A 6,000-nucleotide genomic window follows, 5' to 3' on the forward strand; every position below is an offset into this window, starting at 1 on the left:
GGGGTGCGCCAGAACTCGCGCCCCAGAGAAAAAGGTAAGGTAAGATACCAGGAACATGGAAAAAATTTAAAAAAAAAATATCTATAAAAATTTCGAAGTTATGAGGGTTTAAAGTTTGTACTTTGACTCTATTTATTTCTGTTGGAAAAATAATTTTCCAAGTTATTTTGCTACAGGCTATTATAAGAGGAAACAAGTAAGTTGTATCCTAAATTGTAACTCTGTTTAATGTTATTTGTGGATTTTATTGGCAAATTTTTTGTCTCTTTACTAAAAATCATTGTAAAAAAACATATACAAGATCATCAGTACCATTAAACAGATAAAAAGAAGGTAAATGTCAAATTTTCACAGATAGAATTTTTTAAACATTTTTTTCATGTTCCTGGTATGTTACCTTACTTGAAAATTGATTTCTGGAGCGCGAGTTCTGGCGCACCCATGTATCATTTAGAGTAGAAAACCTTTTTGTACTTCATCCAGTTGCCTCGACTTCACTCGATATTCAATTTCTGGACTTAGCACAAAAAGACTCACTTCTACTCATAATTATATAGGGTCGGTTTATAGAAACGTCATTAAGTTAATTGCAATAAAAGGTCAAATTATCTGATCACGTGACCAAATAGAACCAACCAGATGCTTAGATTCACGGACTAATTGCACATTACCTAACTTTTAACAACAAATTAATTTTTAATTCGCCCTCTATAAACCGACCCATAATCTACTATTTTTATTATAGATGTAACGTTGCCGGTTGTATTCATTATCATTGAATGCGGCGTTAGGGGCTTAACTTTAAGTTAAGAGGGGCCTGTTTGCGTTCGTGTTGATGCAAGGGTATCTTTGGAGACTTCAATACAGATTTAGAGCGATTTTTGGAAAAACTATCAAATGCGTCTTTGAGATAAAATATCAAACTAGAGTTTGACGATATTCCTGATTTCGTATGTTATTGCCTTGGCGAAAAAATTAAAAAACTGTATCCCGGTTTATACACAGCCTCATTTGAAACCTACTCCCGTAAAAATTTTGTAAATTTCTTAGGAAGTTGTCTCAAAGTTCCTCTTAACAACTACGTAACCACAATATCGGTGGTTGTGTGGGGAAAAAGTTTTGACTAGTATCCGGAAGAGGGCAGGTCAAAATTTGGATTGTTAAATAAATTTAATAAATAATAAAACATTATACAGGTAACTACTTCTCAAACAACAAACCTCAAAGTAAAAACTGAAAGTAAAGAAATTCGTACACTTAGCATAGCACATAGTTTCCAAGAATCTGACAGCTGTCAATGAAATGATACATCTACATTAAAAAAAAACGGGAAATGAAATTTTTCTAAATGTAAATCCGGTTCTAGTTGTCAATTGTCAACTTGACAATACCAATGAAAAATATTTCTATCAATGTCGTAAAATTTATACCACTTGTGTAATGCCACATTTAAGCGAATTAGAAAAAGCCAGAATCGTCACTCACCTGGAAAATGATAGGAAAATGAACTAGCGGTAGAATTTAAAATGCCATTAAAATATTTTAACCTATTTTTAATAAAACACGTTCGCACCATGAAAAAATTGGAAAAAAACCTCTAAATTTTATTGACATTTCCAGTTTTTTTTTTTAATGTAGCTTGTATATGATTCAAATGATAAAAAGGTAATCGATAAATGCAGTTTTCTTCAATTTAGGTTGCGCTACCTTTGTTTCGACAGTGGAACAAAGCAAGTTTCTTTTTTTTTGTTGATAATTTTTATAGCAAATAGGGCCCCTCGTATGATGGGTTTGTAATTTTCTTTAAAAAATAAATACCTTAATTCTGATCATCTTCTACAGATACTGTCCAATTTTTGCGGTAAATTATAATATTTGAGGTATGTAATATTAATTTGCTATCATATATTATTATTTATTGTACAGATTGTCCCATGAGTAATAATGAGCCTGAAATTTTTTTTCAAAAAACCAACATTAGGTACATTTCAAAGATAACGTGAATATTGAAAATATTTGGTTTTAATAAATTAAACATAGTGATCAACCACAATACTTCAACTTTAATTTATAAAAAGTTAAACCTTGGTGAATTTGGTGAGACTTACTAAAATGTTTAGCAATGACGAAAAGATTTTGGAAAAAATGCTTCACAGGCTGCAGCCCGATGTCCAAATAGACCGCTTCCGAGTATAACATTTGACAAAAATAAAAATACAATCTCTAAAAAGTAATTTTGAATGCCTCAAAAAAATTTCATACTTATTATTACTCGAGAGCCTGTATAGTTACTATGTTGTTACTTACATACAGTGGCGGACTCGGAAATTTGGACATCAAATTTATGTCAGTTCAAAAATGTCAATGTAAGCCCCGTTTTATTGTGTCATTATGATTGATGTTTGAAACTAAAATTTGAATGTTTTAGTTGAAATTTATTTTTGGCGTCGACTTTCCGAATAATGCCAGCAATAGGTGTTTTTCTATAAGTTCAATAAATTATTTTAATTTGTTGTCATTTTTTCTCTAGCTATCAGGATAAAAACCGAAAGTGAGATTAGTTGCCTAACGCCCATTTTATGTCAGTCGAATGTCAACTTGTCCAAAATTCCGTGTCCACCCAATGTATTATTTTATTTATTTTGTACTCAATGTTAAAGAGTGCTTTTATCAACTAATTTCAGTAGATAAAGTAGTCTTTTATCGTCTAGTAAAATAAAGTAATTTTTATCTACTGTTTATATTCTGATAGGTGAGTATAAAATAAAATGAAATATTATTATACGAAGATAAAGATTGTTTATCTACTCGTGAAAAAAGTCCACTCGTGACTTAGTCACTCGTAAACTTAACCTTTTCAGTCGTAGATAAACAATTTCTTTATCGTCTTGTATAATAAAAAAATATTAATAAATACATATAAATCATTTGGTTTATTTTTCATTCATTTGTGAGAAAGATTTACTAAAATGTTTAGTAATACCGAAAAAAGTGACAGGATCCTCACTTATTGAGAATGGTTAAAAAAACGCTTCGCAAGCTACATCGCGATATTCAAATAGAGATGAGCTCCGAGTTTAAATTTTGTCAAAAATGAAAATACGATCACTATAAAAAAATCAAGGAAAAAATTGTCCAGTGTAATTTTTCCTCAAATACGATTGGTTTGCTAGTTACTAAAAATTTAAAATAAGCCGAGCATTCATCTTCTTACATTTTATGAACTATAATTTACTTCATTTACGTAGTTAAAATTGCATAATTTATTAATTCGCTAAATTTATTTTGCATTCTAAAGATAATTTTGTTTATTTTCTTAATTGAACCAGATTGAATAAAATAAAAAAAAAAACAACCAACTTCATTTTTAAAGTAGTGTTAACTTACATATTTATCTTGTACTCAATGTTAAAGAATGCTTTTATCAACTAATTTCAGTAGATAAAGTAGTCTTTTATCGTCTAGTGAAATAAAGTAATTATTATCTACTGTTTATATTCTGATAGGTGAGTACAAAATAAAATGAAATATTATTATACGAAGATAAAGACTGTTTATCTACTCGTGAAAAAAGTCCACTCGTAACTTAGTCACTCGTAAACTTAACCTTCTCACTCGTACATAAACAATTTCTTTATCGTCTTGTATAATAAATAACTGTTTTTAATTCGACACAAGTTTCCTAATAAAATGATTATTCATCGGAAGAAACTTGATTTTTTTTATAACTTTTGTAGACAAAGATTTGTAATAAATAACAAATACACTAACTGTCTGAAACACAAGACTCTAAAGTCCATGACAAATCAGATATAAACAATGAAGTTGTAGTAACATGTATCGTCAGATTTTAAAATGTCAAAAAAGTAGTGGATATATACAGAAAACTGTAACACTGATTAAAGGTTAAAATAGTTTTCACCCAAATCCAAACAGCTCGACACTCAGCTAGAACATATTTTAATGTCGTCAGGGTTAGTGAAACCTCATCTTTGTTTAAAACATTAAGTACAGTCGGACCAAAAATCGTATGAAGAGAATAGAAGGAACGAATATACACACCTGGCATCCTAAAATTAAATATGGCCTACTTAAGACACACTCAACCAAACTAAAATTAATCTTTTTACTTTTATAAATACGAATTTGAATCGTAATTGTTGGACCAAGCAGTCGTTTTATGCCGATTTAAAAAATGATAAACAATTGACCGTATTACGATTTTTGTTATTTTAAGATCCCAGGTATGAACTAAACTGCTCTGCGACGATTTAGAATGAATTATGTATGTATGTGATAATATGCAGGAAAAGTACTGTAAAGTGGCAACTTCGGATCGAAAAACAGCTGTGAGGGTTGCAAACATGCCGAAAGATCGAATTTGCGGCCGGTTTTTGGGTCACAACTCTGGGGGCGAGTCAAAAATCAACGGTCTGGTGTTTCTTGTGTGCAAATCTGACATTTGTCGATCCGAGAAACGTCCGATTTGTAGAAAATTCGTCTTGTTATTCACGAAACCGTAATGGCTACACAATAGCTGTAAAATTCGTAACAGAAAGACCGTCAGAAAGCGACGAAGGCGTTTGTAAAGTGCGAGATTTGCGAACTCACCTGAAGTTTGTCGGGTGAACAATCCTCAAACGAAAATGTCCAATTAGCGGCACTTTGAGGGCACAAATCTTCAATCGACAAAAACCATCATTATCCCGTACTGAATCTTTAATAATTACAAGAGAAAAACTGGCGAGAAAGATGGCGACCGCCTGCTAGTTACGGATAAATTATTTTCTTTCACGGTCATTTTGGATGTTTGTTGGTCAACAAACCGCACTTTTAACTGCACTAATCACTGATCGAGGGTTCACACTGGCGAAATTACGCCGCGAAACAGTTCATCCAGGGTTAATAATAATCGAGAAAGGTCTTAAATAACTTGACATGCGTTTACCGAGAATCACAGATTGATCTACTTTGTAATGTTTTGCATAGAGGAGCAGGATGTAAGCAAGCAAGTACGGATTGTTCGGACGTAGGTGACAGGCCTGTCGGGAAATCGGCTGTGAACGGTGGGAAAATAAACAAACTATTATACCGGCTCAATAGCGCGCGAAACCGCCCTCTATTTACTTGATCCGAAAAAAAGTACATAACGTTACCCGGATTTTTTTTATTTTCATTTTTTAACAAATCGCTTATTTTCTGGCGTATTTTACTTTGTCAGCCAAAATGCCGAAAAAAACTACCCTTGATAAATCATAATGTCACCCCCATGTCACCCCAAATCACAAAGATATTTAAAGCACTTTTATTAACCAGCTCATAAAATTTATGTCATCGTATCAAATTTACGATACAATAAGTAAAATATCTATTTTTTATAAAATCACTTTTTTTTAATAGAAATTGCCAAGTCAAAATTTTAGTGCAAAAATAATTGGTAGCAGCTTATCTTCATAGCCATAAATTTTTTTTGCTTTTTGTTTTTTTCCCCAGAAATTTTGTTAAAAAATTATAGCTGTTTTTATCAAATTTTGACTTTTATAAATTTTGTGTGCCTGTTTGCTCTTTGAAAGCGTTATATGTAATTGAATACCTGAAGACATAAATCATTACCTAAGATCTAAAGACAGAATTCAGTGCTAATAATTTTGATAGAAACCCATCGCAAGTAAGAACAATGTTGTGGACAATAATGAGCTTCTTGCTACAAAAACATTAATGAAAAAGGGTGTATACAGGATGTTCCCTTTATATTGTTACAAATTAAAATAGGTGATAAAATATTCAATTTTAAGACAAAAGTTTCCTATGAACATGTATCGAAAAATACTATGTAAGGGAGCTACACCTCCTAAAAGGGGTGAGTCTTTCAATGGGTTTTTTTCCAATGTTTCAGAAACCATTTTAGATAAAATTACAAAATTTGATACAGCTGATATTCTTACCTTTATAAAATCAATTTTTTTATTTGCTGGTAGGGGAAGTGTGAATCAAGATCAA

The 6,000-nt window shown here is 31.4% G+C and overlaps 1 protein-coding gene across 6 annotated transcripts in view; it reads right to left on the minus strand.

Annotated features, from left to right (window-relative positions):
* The window catches only part of LOC123015785 (serine/threonine-protein kinase tousled-like 2), a 39,884-nt gene extending 34,847 nt beyond the window's left edge, over positions 1-5,037 (minus strand). For 3 of the 6 annotated variants that reach the window (XM_044415735.1, XM_044415731.1, XM_044415721.1), the window contains exon 1: positions 4,612-5,035. The gene's annotated coding sequence lies outside the window, so the exon portion shown is untranslated. Of the gene's footprint in view, positions 1-4,611 lie in introns of all 6 variants that reach the window. The other 3 variants (XM_044415720.1, XM_044415724.1, XM_044415737.1) reach the window with 3 other exon arrangements.
* Positions 5,038-6,000: the final 963 nt, after the last annotated feature.

The sequence above is a fragment of the Tribolium madens genome, unplaced genomic scaffold (genome assembly GCF_015345945.1).
Source record: "Tribolium madens isolate multiple individuals breed KSU strain unplaced genomic scaffold, Tmad_KSU_1.1 Scaffold_19;HRSCAF=116;Tcas5.2_LG9, whole genome shotgun sequence".
NCBI lineage: Eukaryota > Metazoa > Arthropoda > Insecta > Coleoptera > Tenebrionidae > Tribolium > Tribolium madens.